The sequence below is a fragment of the Ctenopharyngodon idella genome, chromosome 23 (assembly GCF_019924925.1).
Source record: "Ctenopharyngodon idella isolate HZGC_01 chromosome 23, HZGC01, whole genome shotgun sequence".
NCBI classification, from domain to species: domain Eukaryota; kingdom Metazoa; phylum Chordata; class Actinopteri; order Cypriniformes; family Xenocyprididae; genus Ctenopharyngodon; species Ctenopharyngodon idella.
Window position 1 is genome coordinate 1,605,276 of NC_067242.1, and position 19,611 is coordinate 1,624,886.

The following is a 19,611-nucleotide window of genomic DNA, read 5'->3' on the forward strand; positions in this document are numbered from 1 at the left end:
AATACATTAGTGTTGTGTTTTTGAAAACTAAAATATTGTTTCACTGCACAATGTTTACTGCATACCACAAAATATTTTGCAGGAAGAGTGTCTGCTAGACATCTGATGGAGTGCATTTACCATACATGGCTATTTGTGATGAGTGAACTAACTGAAGGGATACACTGCTGTGCATTTTGCATAAACTTACACTAAGAATATTAACCCCCAACCCAACAACAACAAAAAAGTACTTCTACATGTAACATAGTCCATATATATATATATATATATATATATATATACACACACACACACACACACACACAGGTTTTCTGTGTCACTGTAGAATTAGGACAGCACTTCAGGCTTCGGTTATAGTGAGAGAGAGAGAAAACTCCTTAAAGATTCCCTGCTTTCTTCAGCACTAGGACGTGATGATGGCGTTACCAGGGCAACGCCATCAGTTTCCACAGTAACGGCATACAGAGGTGAGATGAGTTCATTATTTAAAAATATTACATCTGAGCACCTCTGATAGAACAATAATTATGGTTTATAACCTGACTGTGTGCTGTTCAACATTCAGACTGTAATATTACATAAGATGAATTGTGTCCTTGTCACAAATATCCAAATAATCAGTTGGTGAAGGATGTTTTCTACGCAGCAGCCCATAGAATTACAATTACTTTTCATCCCTGGTGGTGATTTCCTATTTCATAATAGACTGTGACAGTGATACTAACAAGAGAATGAGAAGCACTCCTCTTGATAACAAAAAGTGAAATAATTCTGAAGAACTGAATATCAGCGACTGACAGAAGAAAGAAAGAAAGAAAGAAAGAAAGAAAGAAAGAAAGATCATTCATAATGTATTTTATTTCATAACGTATGGTTTTCTCTTAATAAAATATTTGGTAACACTTTACTTAAAGCCTTTATGTATAATGCATTATAAAGGTATTCATAATGCATATTATAATGCATTATATCTCTTCATAAATAATTGTAAAGTTAAAATGCATTATTATATTTGCAGGCTTCTTTTTACATCTGAAATTGGTTGCTTGTTGTGTTTTAATGCATTATACTTTCTAAAGATGTGTTAAATGAATAGATAAGTATTATAACTGTGGTTACAATTATTCACGAGATCATACAATGGCATAATTAATGCATTAAAAATACTTTTATAATGCATTATAGATAAAGGCTTTAATTATATATATATATATATATATATATATTTAGATGTTTTATTAGATAGAATATTATTTCTTGTACTGTACAGCCGATAGTTAACATTTTATAAAAACCCTAAAAAAACCTAGCAGGAATGTCATGCTTTTACATTACACCTTGAAATGCAATGAAACAGGGCTGTTCTTTGTACAAGAGCTTTAGAATTACTCTCCTGTAATGATAGAAAGACCGAAGAAGAGAGGGTACGAGTAAAGTAGCTTCTTTTCACACAGTAGAAGAGGATTCCCATTCATGTCGAGCCACAGAGGTGATGCACAAAGCCTTATCAGTGCGGGCAGAAAGGCAGCGGTCATGGTGCACTGCTCTTATTGTGACACTGCGCCGCTCTCCCAGACACTCAGACGGTGTGAATACTGCTGTGTTCTGCTGTGGAGACACGACGGGCTTCAAGGAACATTCGCAGAGGAAGACTTTTCCTTGTGAAAAAGAAGTACACTTTGAAACACTTTTATATTATGAAGAATATACTTAAGTGCAAACTGAATGTGATATTTTCAGACACTTAATTGCATGTTATTTACAATTGAAAATGAAAATGAATTGTAGTTTAAATTTATATTAAATGCAGATAGTTGAACTTAAAAGTGCTTTTTTTTTTTACCAATTTAAGTAAAGGACTTAAGTACGTCTTTATATTTAAATTCATAATTACTTTTATTGTCTTTGAAATATGGTTCAAATGTATGGTTGAATGTACTGTCATTTGAAAATTCTATGCCATGTATTTAAATAAATTTGTAATTTATATGTTCATCATTTGTAATGTTGAAATAGCAATTTAATACATTTTTAAATACTTTAAATGTAATGTCAAATAACACAATTAAAATTATAATCAAGTTCTTTGCATGTGCTTAAGTGTGTTAATCAACACTTCAAAATAAGTGTACTTCTGTAAAGCAAAGGATTAATAAAACACAATGATTTAAAATGTACTTAAAACATTTGTCTGTCTATAGTCTGTAGAGTAGCATTCAAGCAAGTTTTTCATTGTACTTGGTAACTTGTACACATGACAATATATGACTTTAACTTTGATTATTTTTTTAAAAGTCTACTTGAGTGTGTTATGCTGCCTTTGCATGCTATAAGAATTATCGCAAATACGAGTTTCCCAGTTAAAAATTGCACATGAATGCTCTCACATTTCGAATTTAAATGTGCTGAGCTTGTAATCACAACTTGTGGGAAGTGGGAATTATTGAATTTCCGATAGCATGTGAAGGCAGCATTAATGTCACAGTTATGGTCAGTTTGTAATTTGTTTTCAGTAATTGCTGTTTTCCTGCCTGTCTTTCGTTACAATAGTTACTCATTTGATTAATCATTCTGTTCAGCTGTTATCTAATTAGTCACTTTTGTTCCTTCTCAGTACATAAGCTGCCTTATTTCAGTTCCTAGATGTTAGTTATCATTAATGTTTAGTTCTGAGTTCAAAATACCCCACAGATCATTTATTATAGCTTGTCAAATTTGCCCCTATTTGGGTGTGAGCAAAAACACACCGTTTTTGTGTGTGTCCTTTTAAATGCAAATGAGCTGCTGCTCCCGGCCCCCTTTCCAGAAGAGGGCGGAGCTTTAACAGCTCAACAACAACAAAGCTGGAGAATCTCACTTGGCCAAAATGAGGATTGTCAGTAACGGTGTTCAGCCTTACATTGTTCAAACCGGAGTCGACACTGATGGAGAGTCTCAGGAAGAAGTTACAACTTTTAGAATGAAACTGGACATTTCTGAATGGTTAGTGGATAAATTTATGTAGTTGCTGTGGACTTGATTCAACTCATCCACTAGCATGTGCCGTCATGTTAATCTTTTGTGCAAATCTAGCGTTGAATTGACCCTCGTTTGTGAAGCAGTCCGGTGTAAAATGATGGCATGTCAACAACACTCTACTACAACAACTCTTCCTCTTCTCTAAAGCAGCCCAACATGGCCTCGCCCCCTTTGTTGTGTGTTCTTGGGGGCGGGGTTTATGTAAATTTTGGGGTTTGTGATGTCACCAACCCAGGAAGAAGCTTGTTGTAGTCCCTACCAGCCGTTTGTTGTAGTCCGATTTCTGTAAAAGAAAAAATCTCCCTTTGCATTGAACTTTGAGCGTCGTAACTTTGCAGATGTTGTTTATGCCCAAACAGCAACATTACACAATAACTAAAGTTAAATGATGAAATTATAATCAATGACTCCTTTAATATAATTAAGAAAACTTTGCTGTTATTTATAGTGCTCTCTTTTTATGTTTAAGTCATTGCTCTTAAAAATAAAGGTTCTTCACTGGCATTGATGGTTCCATGAAGAATCGTTAACATCCATGTTCTTTACAGTTCTTTAGATTATTTAAATGTTCCTCAAGCTAAGCAAATAATGGTTCTTTTAAGAACTGTTCCACTGAAAGGTTCTTTTGGGAATCCAAAATGGATCTTCTACGGCATCACGGCAGAAACCCCCTTTTGGAACCTTTATTTTTAACAGTGTAGACTGTAGTTTCACTGCTGGGCTTCTGTCTTGAGAATGCTGGATGAAACATCTTCTGCTCGTATCAGCTCTAGTTTAGCATGAGCTCATGAATAAGTGCTGGCTAAAGACTGCAAATGACTCATTCTCCAGAACTCTTTCTGCTGCGTGTCCAGAGGGACGGGCTGGGTAATTGGAGTCTTACCAATGAAGAAAAGCAGTTAAGAGACTGATAGCTTCTACAAAAGACTGCATACAGCTGATGATATAGAAAATTAAAGAGCTAAGACAAGTGACTAAGACAAGTTATCCTCATTCTCATATCCACGCTGGTCATATAAATAGCCTTGACTTGCAGCAGTGCCTCATGGTGGGGCTAGAAAGTGACAGAAATTGACTTTTTCCATTAATGGGGAGATATTTGCCCCCTTAAATTGATTTCCAAGGGCATTTTATTACTTTTTTTTACTTGGTGTAGCCTACTTCTGGCATCTGTGGGTAGAAAATAACTGGTATCAGTACAGTTTGAACTGTCTCAACAGATGTTCGCATATGCTGTGTTAAAGCTGCACTATATGTAACTTTTCATGCTCTATTGGTTAATAAAGAAAATGGCATGTGTCTTGCTGAAAAACATTGTAGCCGGAGTTACATCTCTCTGTTTATGTCCACTGGGCTACTCCTCAGTGGTGGTGAGCCGACCGTTCCAAAATAGTCCAAATATAAACACTTATTGTAGGTGTACTGTAGTGATTCAGGATAAGACAAAAACATGGTTTGGAAAATGGATTCATGATGTACACTCAGCTTTAAATAACAGCTTTATGTCTCCTCTGTACATTACAGTCTCACCTTCTGTTCAGTGCGTGGCATGAGCGTCGCTCCCGTAATAATCAACGGAGATGTTCACATTGTAAGTACGGCAGTGGTAGCTGATTTTAACCCTGGTTGTGTCAAAATATGTCATGATCATTGTCATGACACTCGTTTAACGGGAGATGATACTTCAATATGGCCGCGTCGCATCTCTCACTCGGTCTGCAATGCAGGCGAAATGATGTTATCGGAGCAAACAACAGTAAATGTAATTGTTAAAAAATGTCAAAACTACAAATGTGTTTTTGTCTGTACAGCGTACACAAGTGTACCTTAAAGTTATTCAGGAAGATCACCTCTCAGGACAGGAGAAATAATGACCATTACCAATCCAGTTTATTCCAGTTTGGCAAATCAGCAGTTGGTTACTATAACCCTGCAGGCTGGGTAGTGTAGTTCCCCTGAAAGGTGTTCCTAGAACTAAGTTCGATCCCAGTTCCTGCAGTGCGAACATGCCAAAAAGTGGGTACTTCCGCCATTAGTTCTAGGAACTATAAAAAGGTTCCTCCGGTGCGAGAGCCCCTAATGTCACGAGGCAAGAATGATAATGAAGTGGCTCGGAGATCATTACATTGAAATTTTGGATCCGTGGCCAAGCAACTCCCTGCATATGAATCCTGTGCAAGTCGACAAGCAGAAGCTTAAGTTCAGGTATTGGGTAGGATTAAGGGATGTAGAATATGGTCATGCAGAATAAGGCATTAATATGTGCTTTATAAGTACTAATAAACAGCCAATATGCAAGATAATAAGCAACTACTTAAAAGTGAGAATTGAGTTTCCCAAAAAACTTTTGTGAGCGAACATAAAACCATTGAAATATGGTATTTTTCCTGCCATCTCATATTTTTATGCATCATGTCTCATTAAATTTTTGACCTTGGGCTAGACAAATATTTTCAAAAAAGATATCCATGTTCAATTTCAAATTCATTTAACCATAATAACAGCACAGAGAAAAACTCTCACAGTCTGTGCTATTGTCAGTGTTTTCACATTAATGATTCAGGAATCTGTCAGACCCCCAAAGAACTCTGGTAATGATGATAAATGGTTCTTATGAGGAACATGAGTCTGCAGCACTGCTGCAGTGTGAACAGATACTGGCTAGAAAAATCATTATATCCTATATTTAGATCAAAAAGATCATAAGAAAATGCGGTGCAATGAGAAGTTTCACTGCAATAGTCACCCAGTAATATTTAACTGCTGAATTATACATTATTGCACTGTGTATACACAAACACAAATTATTGATTTGCAAAACTGTATGCAATGACAGGATGTTGGCAGTGAAGGTTTACATTTACTTCTCTTAATTAGAGACCTCTGTACAAGGGACGCACTACATTTCTTCTATAGTGTAGAGTGATGACAAGTATTCAGAGCATGACCAGTAAAGGTAACTCTCTGCCTGAGGGAAACAATACAAACTGGTTTTGAGGAAGAAAATCACTTTTTTTCTCTCTTCCAGGTTCAGTGTTTTTCTTCTTCTATATAGCTTCGATGCATTTAAATTTAAACTTTGTTAAAAGTGAACATTAATGAATGGCTGTTGAAAGACTGATTCTTTAAAATATTGTATGGACATTATTTCAAGGGTTTAGATAAAGATTTGGTAATGCTTTACAATAAGATTTCATTAGTTGACTACTTTAATTAACATGAACTAAGAATTAAAGGGGAACTATAATTCCCCTTTTCACAAGATATATTTAGAAATATAAGTCTCTTGTGTCCCCAGAATGTGTCTGTGAAGTTTCAGCACAAAATACCCCACAGATCATTTATTATAGCTTGTCAAATTTGTCCCTATTTGGGTGTGAACAAAAACACACCATTTTTGTGTGTGTCCCTTTAAATGCAAATGAGCTGCTGCTCCCGGTCCCCTTTCCAGAAGAGGGCGGAGCTTTAACAGCTCGCGCTTCGGTCGCTCAACAACAACAAAGCTGGAGAATCTCACGCAGCCAAAATGAGGATTGTCAGTAACGGTGTTCAGCCTTACATTGTTCAAACCGGAGTCGACACTGATGGAGAGACTCAGGAAGAAGTTACAACTTTTAGATGTTTCTGAATGGTTATTGGATAAATTTATGTAGTTGCTGTGGAGTTGATTCAGCTCATCGACTAGCATGTGCTGTCATGTTAACCTTTTGTGCAAATCCAGCATTGAATTGACCCTCGTTTGTGAAGCAGTCCGGCATAAAATGACGGCATGGCAACAACACTCTACTACAACAACTCTTCCTCTTCTCTAAAGCAGCCCAACATGGCCTCACCCCCTTTATTGTGTGTTCTCAGGGGCGGGGTTTATGTAAATTTTAGGGTTTGTATGTCACTAACCTGGGAAGAAGCTCGTTGTAGTCCCTCCCAGCCGTTTGTTGTAGTCCTTAAAAAGCGATTTCTGTAAAAGAAAATATCTCCCTCTGCATTGAACTTTGAGCGTCGTAACTTTGCAGATGTTGTTTATGCTCAAACAGCAACATTACACACTAACTAAAGTTAAAAAAGTTAAAAAAGTGACATTATAATTTAACAATACTTTAACAGCATTTATTAATCTTAGTTAATGCTAATTTCAGCATTTACTAATACGTTAAAATCATTTGTTAACATTAGTTAATGCACTGTGAACTAACATGAACAATCAGTGAACAGCTGGATTTTTATTAACTAACATCAACAAAGATTAATAAATACTGTAACAAATGTATTGCTCAATCCTAGTTCATGTTAGTTAATACATTAACTAATGTTATAAAATGAGATCTTATTGTAAGTGTTACCAAAGATTTTTCTTGATTCATCAATATATGTATAATATAATATATTATAATATAATATAATATGATTTTTTTATATCATTTATATTTATATTATACTCTAGTAATAATAAAGTTATACTCTAAATAATAATAATAATAATAATAATAATAATAATACACTCTAAAAATAATAATGACTTATTATTCCTCGAGTAATTAATAAGTCATCCCTGACTACCACAGAACTCTCTGCTCCCCGACTTCTGCTAGCCAACACGAGAGAAGGATAGGGTTCCCTGATAAAGACCAAAAGTTAAAGTCTGCCAAAATTTAATATTTAAGTGACCAGTTATTCTAATTTGACATATTTCCAACACCACTGCATTCTCATTGGCTATATTACTCACAAATAAACACTTAAAAAAAAGATGCAAGGTTTCATTTCAATGATCAGGTGCACAGCTGTACTGGAGCAGAATATTGCAGATTACTAGCGCCATCTAGTGAAAGATGTAAATGAACACCCAAAGCATCTACATGTCCAACATGACAGCATGAACAATAATGTCATTGATAACTTCATCATGAATAGTGTTGTGGAACTCAGAATCAAGCATTGAAAAGTGTATTTGAAAACAAATTAAACACTTTATTAACTAACTGTCTGAATGCCTTGGCAACTACATGTAACAAACTGACATTTGTAAAATGTAAAAATCTAATATTTAAAACTATAATTGGCACATTATGTATAAATCAGGATGTTATGTAAATGACCTACAGTACATGTTGTATCTTCAGGAGGACAATTTTTTTTTTTTGAATGACAGAATCTGTAACATGACTGGCACTTCCACAAACAGTATGAGGCGCATAAGAAAGATGTTCATACGCTGAAAAATGTGACAATACATGAATGACAGCAATCTGAAGTCATCTCGCACAGCTTGGTAGTCCATTTTTTGTCCTGCAACATCCTCTCTTTTCTCTTATCTTATCAGAGGCATTGCCATTTGTGGTCTTTTGTGCAATTTTGACAACTGACCTTGTGTGTCTGCTGTCTATTCTGTGTGACGTTTGTCAGATATAATCAGAGTTCTGGAGAAAGCTTGTTATTTCACAGAGGGATGAACAATTTCAAATGTACTGAGTCCCTGAAGGGACCAATGCCTCTTATGACTTATTTTAACTACAACTTTTGCCTCGACTCCTAAAATACTGCTTATTAATAGTTAGTAAGGTAGTAGTTAAGTTTAGGTATTGGGTAGGATTAAGGGATGTAGAATATGCACTGTAAAAAAGAATTGTTGGTTTAACTTAAAGTAACCTGGTTGCTTTAAAATTTTGAGTTCATTGAAATTAAAAATTTGAGTTAATTCAATGAAGGCGATTGGTTTAATCAACAGAAACTCAAAATATGTTATCTAAACCACATTAATTATTTAAGTTGAATTATTTAAGTTGAAAAAATGTTGTGATAAATCATGAAAATATTTTTTATAGTGTGGTCATGCAGAATAAGGCATTAATATGTGCTTTATAAGTACTAATAAACAGCCAATATACTAGTAATATGCTGCTAATAAACAACTAGTTGATAGTGAGAATTCAACCCTAAACTAAAGTGTTACCAAAACAAAACAAACAAAAAAAAAACAAAAAACACTGTACTTTTTACTATAAAGCACTGTTTGAATTGAAGTAAAATTAAATGAAATAAATAAATCAAGAAATTAAATAAATCTTGTGCTTTAAAAAAAAAATAAATAAAATAAAAAAAACATTTCTTGTAATGAAATATTAAAAAGTAAAACACGATCAGAAACTAAGATAGAAACCAACATGGAAAATATAAGTTACGTTTTCTGGGTTTTATAATATTTAAAGGGACTGTTCATCCAAAAACAAAAATTATTATCACCTACTTACTTTCATGTATATTTTTTGTATAATGAACACATGGCAGATGTTTACTTAGAATGTCTGAGCAGCTCTTTTCCACACAAATCTATGGAGAGATTGGACACCGTTGCTGTCAAACTTGAAAATCTGACTTTTTCCGTGTTTAAGTGCTATAATTGGGTCCACAGTGCATCTACCAACCCAGAAAATGTGAAAAAGAACAACCCAGTAACGTTGTTTTGGCAAGCCTTTCTCTGAAAGCATGTGAAAAAATGAGCTGCTCAGATTTTGCTCCCCTTAAGGGGATCTTATTATAATATTACCGCCCCTTAATCTGCACGTTTCCTCCCATAGCGCCACCATTTTGTTTTCACAAGCGACAATGGTGTACCAGTTCTAACACCATGGCAAAAGTTCGAGCAAAGCATGCTAACTGTTCTGTCGTTGGCTGCACAGACGAGCACTGAACACTATTTTAGAGTCTCGTTAGGTTGGATAGTCTGCAAGTTGACCCTGGCAAGCTCGATTGCTAAAAAAGGAGAGTTTCTGTCCGAGCGATATTTTGGAAAAAAATATTAGACCATTCACAGCATTTGATAGCAATCATAAACTTTAGCGAGTGTGTATGGCTCTGTTTGGCAAACAGGTAGACTATGTATAGTGGGTGTCCATACAGGTTTTGCACAAAAGATTAACATGACGGCACATGCTAGTGGATGAGTTGAATCAACTCCACAGCAACTACATAAATTTATCCACTAACCATTCAGAAACATCCAGTTTCATTCTAAAAGTTGTAACTTCTTCCTGAGTCTCTCCATCAGTGTCGACTCCGGTTTGAACAATGTAAGGCTGAACACCGTTACTGACAATCCTCATTTTGGCTGCGTGAGATTCTCCAGCTTTGTTGTTGTTGAGCAACTGAAGCGCGAGCTGTTAAAGCTCCGCCCTCTTCTGGAAGCTATAATAAATGATCTGTGATGTATTTTGAGCTGAAACTTCACAGACACATTCTGGGGACACCAGAGACTTATATTACATCTTGTGAAAAGGGGCATAAGAGGTCCTCTTTAAATCTGTTCCTCACACAAAGCTATGGCTTCAGAAGATATTATGTTGTACTTAAACATTGTACAAAAGTTTAATGTGTTTTTCTGTAATATCCCTTTATGTGAAACCCACACATTTACAGTATACCATTAAGACAATCTAATCTCTCTCTTCTTCTCTTCTTTGAAACTGACTTTTCATTTTTCCTTATTTAATAGCTATATTGAACACAGTGACAAAATTTATCCAAACGCTTTGGTCAGACAGTCTGGATTCAGATCCAATTAGATGTGCAGCTCTGCACTGGAGGGTTTATATGTGTTCATTAGAGTCAGTCAGAGGAATGCCCTCAGAACAGATGGTCCCATTAAAAACCATTAAAGTCTCTATTATTCAAGTGCAGAAAGAGAGAATGCATTGGAGGACATGACTTGTATAAGTGTAATAAATGTAATAAATGTTTATTGTGTATAATAAAAATACATATATATATATTTAAAAATTCTTCCAGAATGTCTTGCAGGACACATAAGATTTTATGCAAACCTGAGCATGTATTTAGTATTTATGAATTTAATATTATATTACCAGTCAAGAGTTTGGGCTCACAAAGGCTTCATTTATTTGACCAAATATACAATAAATAAGCAATATTGTGAAATACTTGTAATGATGGGTCAACAGAATGGGGATCCATTTGCAGCTTTTATTAAGATAATGATCAATGCAGACAGGGGCAAAAGGCAAAGACATAAACAGGGACAGGCAATGGACGTGGCAGGCGGCAATCAAACAGAGTCGGGTCACAGGCAGAGATCAGGGCAGGCGGCAGAGAATCACAGGAGATAAACAGTCCAAACGGTAACAGAATAACAATCCACAAGAAAACACTCAGAAATGATCACCGGGGCAAATCAAGACTTCACAATGTGTGTGTGCGTGTGTGGCTTAAATAGTGTGAGTGTGATGTGGTGCAGGTGCGTGTGCAATCAGTCCCAGGAATGAGGGCCTATGGGAAACTTAGTCCGAATGGGTGAAAGACAATATTCAGGTGACGGCTCCCTCCGGTGGTGCGGAGGAGGAGGAGGCGCGGGAGCCATATTTGTGACAATACTATTACAACTTAAAATAACTAAAAAATGCTGGGTTAAAAACAACCCAAGTTGGGTTGAAAATGGACAAACCCAGCGATTGGGTTAAATGTTTGCCCTATATGGCTGGCTTAAATTGACCCCCCGAGAGTCGGAGGAACGTAGTGAGCGAGCCGGAGTGTAGGGGATGAGCATATTACAGAGATAAGGGGGAGCCAAGCCATGCAAAGATTTAAAAGCGAGCAGGAGAATTTTGAATTTAATACGATAGGCAACCGGAAGCCAGTGGAGATCATACAAAATTGGGGTGATATGAGCAGAACACTTGGTATGGGTAAGTATTCTAGCAGCAGAGTTTTGAATGTATTGTAATCTGGAAATGGAGCTGGCAGGTAGACCAATGAAAAGGGCATTACAGTAATCAAGGCGTGATGAGACAAATGCATGGATGACAGTTTCAGCGTCTTTGTTACTGATGAAGGGACGGAGTTGGGCAATGCGACGTAGATGAAAGAATGCAGATTTGGTAATAGAGGTAATATGAGATTGTTCAGTCGTTTTCAGTCCCTCAAAATAGCAACACGCCAGCAATGCGCCTGAACACACCTCGTTTTCAGACCAGGACGCCAATGGGCGAACAGATGGGTGCGAGTACATTTGCTATTTAAACACGTGAAAATGATAACTGCTACTATTGCAAAAAACACTTGCATCTGGCGTCGCATCGCACCGGGTGTATGATAGGGCCCTATGACTCCACTGTCCACTACTGAACATGAAACATCATGAAAGCTTATCCGCAGAAGTACAGTTAACGTTGTTTCTTTGGGTGTATGGAACCTGGCATTAATACAAAAATAATAATAATACAAGCCTTGCTCAAAGCTCATCACAATTTGCTAAAAATTGTTATACTAATAATTTGGTGTGGTTAAATGAAACTGGCAAGACAGGCATGAATGGGCTGTCTGATTCGGGGAAAGGGATTGTCCTGTGGGGAGAAACACTAATCTGGACATGCAGCATCCCATTTCCTTCAGGCCTGTGTGCAGTCAGCCGCCGAAAGCGTAACAGCTGCCAGAAGCGCAAATGGATAATATTAGCACACAAACGTTATTCAATTAAACACAAACTTTTCACAATTACTGTGATCCATATGGCACAGAGCCCAAAACAAACCATTCCAATGACCAATAAACAACAAACACAATCATTCCTAAAGGAAGAGTTCACCAAAAAAAATGAAAATTCTGTTATATGCTCATGTTCATGTTGCTCCAAACCCATGCTGGTCAGTTTTTCTGAGAATTATTTTGAGAATTATGTATATATATATATATATATATATATATATATATATATATATATATATACGTTTTGAAATTTATTTATTTATTTATTTTTTTTGCTTCATCAGAATGGGATGAAACTTGGTGACTTTTGTCACATTAGCTATGTGAACACAAAAAAATCATGGACATGATTTGGATATGTTAAAGGGTCGTAAAAAATACTCACACTCCTTTGCGGTCAAAAATGACTGACATAGGAAATGAATGGAAAAAATGAAAAAAATACAAAAACTCAGAGAAACTTTTGGTGCAAAATAAACAGAAGAAGCCAAATATGACCCCCTAAACGAAGAGGACCAGAGGGTTAAAAGAGTTTCTGTAAGTTTTTGTGGTTTCCACTGATACATGAAGGTGTGGGAATGTACTATTTTTCTACATCTATTTTATTTTTCCTCTATCTTACTAAAGGGCTAAAGGGCTATAGGGTCCCTTTTCAGACAATGCAATTTGTAAGACCTGTTTCCTGTTTTGCTGTCAGAGGCAAAGAACAGGAACCAAGAACTGTCTGCTTGACTAACACCCATACTATATAAAGATCGAGAGACTTTTCTTCTTCTTTTCTGCTTCCACTCGGCTCATCTCTACTGATCAACAACAAAGAACATTGATATTCTCATCTCCACCTCAGGCTTTTGTCTCTTCCTTCGAACTGGTCCAACAAAGGTAAACACTACATTAACTCTAAGCAATGACTGCGCTAATGCCAGTGACGAGTAATATCTTACTTGTTCAAATACATGTCAAATAAGTTGTGTTAGCATACGCTTTGATAGCTGTTGATTTGAACTGAAATAGATACGATTAACTGGTTCCAGAGCTACAAGGTAGTTGGAGGAACTTAAAATTTTTTTTTTTTTTGAGTAATCAACTTAAGAATTTGTGTTTATGTTACTAATTAAGTTCCTCTAACTCAATTTAGCTTGTTGGTGGAATGTAAATTCACTCAAAGTTCTCATAACTCAAAAAAAAAATTGATGCAAACTCTGTTTGTTGAGCCAACACATTATTTTTATAGTGTATTTAGAGTGTATTGTGTTTATGTTACTAATTAAGTATACACGTATTCAATACACAATGAGAATTGGAAGCTTAGATATATTGGAAGGTCCTTTACAATTTCTGAGCAGAATATGGCTATAATACATGTGTTTTACAGTTTTACTGTTTTAGAAAGCACACTGTATCATGAGAGGTTTGCTTAATTGTCCTTTCAAATCAAGGTAAATTTAATCAGTTACCAAATATTACGCCCTGCATACAGTGGTGTTGATGATGTGATAAAATCCCACTTTTCCTGTCTTTAGGCCTAATGACTTCAAGATTTAAGCAGCCAGGACACACCTAATAGCAGCTCCCCCAACCCCCATACCCCAACGTGAGAGAAAAGCAGACGATTAATGAAGATTTTAATGCTGTCGTTTAGAATATGCCAAGTTCATTGTTCCTCCTCAGTCTCCCGCAATAAAAGCTTAAATGAAGCGTGCTTACTGGGGCTAAGCATTCGTTCTGAGTAATTGGTGGCGTCTTTGAGAGCGCTTTGAACCAGCTGACCTGAACACTCAGCCCTTGTTAGAGAGGCCAGTGAAGGGAAGTGAGCAACGCACCTTAAACTGTGAGAATGAGTTTACATCACGACCGTAAAACTGCTCGATTCTGAAGAGCTCTGAATGGGAAACATTTACATTTTTATTGAAAGAAAGCGCAGATGATGTGGAATTTTTCAGTGTTGATTCATGAACTGGATGGGTGCGTTTATTCAGGATAAAAATTTGACTTATAATCATGTACTGTATGAGTTTATCTCCAATACTCCACACTCAAAAAAATAACTCTTTGAACGAACATAAAATAATCATGATTAAGTTGCTTTATTTCAGCATTATGCAATTCTGTTATTCCAGTTTAATGTACTTACGTTGGGTCAACACAACCAACTTAGTTTTTATTAACATTAAAGGTTTATTTTTACTCTATGAGTTGTGACAAAACAACTGACTAAGGAAGAATCTATGTAAAATAGTTCTGTCCAACTTACTCAATTCAATCATGGACAGTGGTTCCACATGACTGAGACAAGTAAAATCCAATAGATTCAACCATGTTAAATTAACTAGAATCAATTGTGTTCATTTAAAATAAAATAAATAAAAAGCAATAAATAAATTGTTTTCATATACATTGATTTTTACAATTAATTCTTGTGATTTATATAACTTTTGTGATGTTCTGTGTTAGAAATCTAGATGTGATACTGGATGCATCCTATATTGCCTTAACCAAAAACATTGTAAAGCCTAAATTGATCATAAGTCCATTGGTGGCAATGGTTTCACAATCAACATAGGCTTACAATGCTTTTGGGAAATGCAACCCAGAGCACAGTGATTACTTTCTTATTAAAGTAATTTGAAAGTTTGTTAGCAGGTCCTCAACCCAAGCACAAGTGCAACAATTCACCACAATGGTAACCCTAAAACTATTAATTAACAGAAACTTTTAAATACCAACATAATAGAACAGTAAACATTAAAAAGTCTTTCCATTTTCTCATCTTCCCAAAAACTGCTTAAAATAACACTTTATTTCAACATTTACACTCCTAGTTCAGCCCCTTTGATGGCATGATGGGAAGTGAAAATCCTGTTTGATTGAGTCCTGGTTGGGTTTACTTGATTAAAACATGTTATTCCAATATGAAAACATCAAGTTAAGTCAAAGAGTAATCGTTTCAAGTCAATTTAACATGAATCAATCACATTTAAACCAGAAACCTGATACGATGGCGTTGAATCAAAATAAGTTGTTTAAATAAAGTGAACAGCATCAAAAATCATTTTTTTCAGTGCATAACTAGCCAAATGAAAAATGTTGAAACCGGTTAGTTTTGATAAAAATCACCTTCAGGGCATAAAAGTGCCCGAAGTCAAAGATAAACTCGTGATTATATTTATTAAATTAAATTAAAAGGCATTTGAAATAAAATGGAAAAATAAACTATGAAAGCATGGTTAAAAAACCTTTCAATTTTTTTTTATGTGAACTTTGTTCTTTCATAATTTATTTTTACATTTTATTTCAAATGCCTTTTAATTTTAATCCTTGTTCTAGACAAAGACTTTGAATGTTAAATTATGAAAAAACAAAAAACAAACAAAAAAAAAACATAAAAAATATTACATAATTATATTTATAAAACTAAAATATTGTGAATAGAGTAATGTAAGCATAAACTTATATATATATTAATTTGATATATATATATATAATTAGAATTTTTAATGAACTAAATTGCAACTTCATCATTACAAATGTGTAATTAAGTATATTTAAATGCATGACATACAAGTACATTTTAGTTTACATAAATGATTGTCAGTATTCTGCAGTAAACTTTAACCATATTTCAAAGATAACAGAATTTTGAAATTAAGTAAAGATGTCCCAATTAAGTGGGTCAAAAAGCACTCTAAAGTGCGTTTAATATCAATTTAAACTATAATACATTTTGATTTTACTGCAGTTAACATGTAATTAAAGTAAATATCGCTTGTGAAGAGAATATTTTTGCATTTAGTATTATACTAACATTTGATATTAACAGGCTCTTGACATTAACATACCTCTCCTAATGATGTTATCAAAAAGAAGAGAGACGAGAAAGAGCAAAAGTTAATAAGTGGCACAGGAAAAATGCCAGCAAGTGAAATAATGTATTTTCAATACAGACCTCTCAGGATTCCATATTTGGAAAATGTGCAGTTTAAAAGGGTAACATCTGAATCATTGGTTCCACTGATATCATTTGTCCACAATCTGCTGCAGCGTATTCAGACAGCTCAGGAAAACCTTCAAGAAAAGATTATTCTTGTGGTAGGTGCTGCTATTATCTTCTGTGTTCTATCTATCTATCTATCTATCTATCTATCTGTCTGTCTGTCTGTCTGTCTGTCTGTCTGTCTGTCTATCTATCTATCTATCTATCTATCTATCTATCTATCTATCTATCTATCTATCTATCTATCTATCTATCTATCTATCATGATACATAGATAGATCAAATATTGTGTGTCCACATTTTTAATACAATATAGATGTACACCCACATAAAAATGTCAGGGAAAAATAATTTTTTATTCATGTGCCACTAGGTGGCAGCACATGCAAACATTTTCCCTCATCGGTACTGTAGAAGGATTTCCTTTGGTTGGCATTTTAAAACCTTGTTGATGTAATTATGTCCCTGTCATTCATGATCATTTTAACATAAACTTTCATCAGTGGAACCACCATCTGTATACCTTCTCACTACTTCCATTCCAAAGGTATTTTATATTTTATTTTTATTTATTTATTCACAGAAGTGACATTTATTGTGGAGTATTGACATCATATGTTCCTGTGTGTAATTCCAAGCCAAAACATTTGTCTATTATGTTTTTAAGATTAAATTGTTTTAACAGCATCATACAGGGACAAAATATGCTTGTTGCTTGTAATATCATTAATAATTCAGTGCAGGTTCTTCTCCTCTTCCCCTGTTTCAGTAGATGATTGTGTGTTTTTGGGAACATGTCCAGATCAGCCACTGGCTCTCCAGGCTTTGGCCCACAGTCGTCCTTAAGGAATATGGCCACATGCTTTTACAGACACCATTTGTGAGAAAATGTATTCCAGGGCACAACTCAGAAGTGACACTCTGTTGGGTGATTTGCCAAAAGAAGCTCCCGTTTCTTCGCAATCCAACCCATAACCCCAATGACACACACACACACACACACACACACACACACACACACACACACACACACACAAAACTATTTTATTTCATTAAAGTTGCATGAAAACGAAGTTACGATAGTCTTTTCTTCGCTATTGTGACGTAAATCTGAGTGAAACGGCTTCTCGAACAAGAAAAAATGTAGGGCGGGGCTTGATTTTGTCCACTGGGAATTGATTGGATGGTGATCTCACGTGACTGACAGCTTGTCTTAAGGAGAAGAGAAGAGATGTCGGAGAGAAAGGAAGTCATTTTGATTAAAGAATACGAGGGTACATGAATTTAAAAAAAAAAAAAAAAAAAGTGCATGTAAAAATAATTTATAATAAACATAGCAATATTCCATAAAAACAAGAACTGTCATTTCGTGTCATCCATATCCCTCAATAGATCCAAAATATGCTATCTTTCTTTCTTTCTTTCTTTCTTTCTTTCTTTCTTTCTTTCTTTCTTTCTTTCTTTCTAATCCCTAAATTAATCTTCTCCATAATTAATTGTATTATATTAATATCGGCTTATTGTTTTTTATTTTATGTTTTTATTTTGTATTGTTTATAATACTACATTTTATTAATTTATTTAGACTAGACTAGAGTAAAGCGATATTCACCTATCAAGGAAAACGAGGACAGTGCTGCGCGTAAGGGGAGGCGGGAGCGGGCGCCATGACAACGCCCTCAAACCAATAACGTAAAGCGATGAAGGACGTCGTAAATACTGCCTGGTCGATGTTGGAAAGAGTCGGTCGCTTTGGATCGTTATTAGTGCTGGAGATCAGCAGCAGCAGTGTGTGTGTGTGTGTGTGTGGAGACCGTGCTCGATCAAACTCTTGCTCTCAGTAGATCGGGATAAGATTCAGAAGTCTTGCACATATAAACGACTGATTCATATAAGAGATTGAGAATTAGAGGCTTGACCACTGTTTTTGTCTCTCGCTAGGTTGCTAACTGGCTGATCTCCTAATGGAAAGAGCATCTGAGTTTGTCTGATGTGAGTATGTGAGCCGCTGAGCGTCTGGGATACAATGTTTTTGGTTTGTCTTTTATCGGAGCGTTTCACGCGCGCTACAGAGTAACAGCAGCGCGAGCGCTCCAGCCTGAACAATGATTCAGAGTAACCGATCCAGAGACTCGCTCCTGCAGGACTGACTGAAGAAACTCTCTCAGGTTTGTTTCCAGCTTTTTCCCCCTTCATTGTCCTGTTGAAACGTCTAGCGTCCAGTCAGTTTGCGTTTCGTTTCTTAGTTGTAGCGAATTTAATTAATACAAAAACTCTTGTTTCTTTACACAATCTTCATTTTCTATCTTCAAGTCATGGAAAACCTAAAAAAATGTCCTGGAAAAGACATGGGAATTTCTTCTTTTGTGATTTAGTATTGCAATATAGTGTATACATGTCGACTAGAAGTGTGTAATCTCCAATGCCAATACATCACAAACGCCTGAAAAGTCATAGAAATACATTGGTTTAAAGATGCAGGAGCTCATGTTGTAAAATAAAATTTCTGTCTTTTTTCTTTTCTTGTTACACAGAATGAAAATATGTTTTTAATAAAAATAAATGTGTAAGGTTTATGTAAAACTCAGTCTAATTGAAGACTTATAACACAGAGAAACTGATGTACCTATCATGTCTTGCTCTCATCTTGTATTCAGAAACAGCACAGCTCAGGAGATCATGAAGTAGGTTTCAGATTTCTTGGCACTGATCTGACACTTGAAATAACATGATAGGATTCAGCTGCTGACCTCAGTGCAGTCTGAAAGATCTCTGGATTATAATGTGATTTACTAAGCATTAACACCCATACACTTATCGATCAAGCCAGGACTTTTCAAACGTATGGGTAAATGTTGCGTTTATCCTGTTAAACGGGACAAGAGTATAAAGATTTTAGGCTGTAACAGTTCTTAATTTCAAGTTTTAACATGGTTTTTAAATGTCTTTTAACTTAACTAGTTAGTTTTAAGTGATCCTGCAGTCTGACAAATTAACAGTAGTCTTGACAAAAAGTATTAATAAACAAGGCTGTCAAACAAAATGCTGTTTAAAATAGTTTAAATTGCAGTATAGCATGTGTTTTATATATATATATGTGT

General features: G+C 35.4%; 1 protein-coding gene across 5 annotated transcripts in view; it reads left to right on the plus strand.

The window, feature by feature from the left end:
• Positions 1–13,261: 13,261 nt before the first annotated feature.
• The window catches only part of dipk2ab (divergent protein kinase domain 2Ab), a 45,342-nt gene continuing 38,992 nt past the window's right edge, over positions 13,262–19,611 (plus strand). Inside the window, exons 1-2 of one of the 5 annotated variants that reach the window (XM_051882073.1) lie at positions 13,295–13,398; positions 18,452–18,678. The gene's annotated coding sequence lies outside the window, so the exon portion shown is untranslated. Of the gene's footprint in view, positions 13,399–16,186; positions 18,679–19,611 lie in introns of those variants that run through there. The other 4 variants (XM_051882075.1, XM_051882072.1, XM_051882074.1 and 1 more) reach the window with 4 other exon arrangements.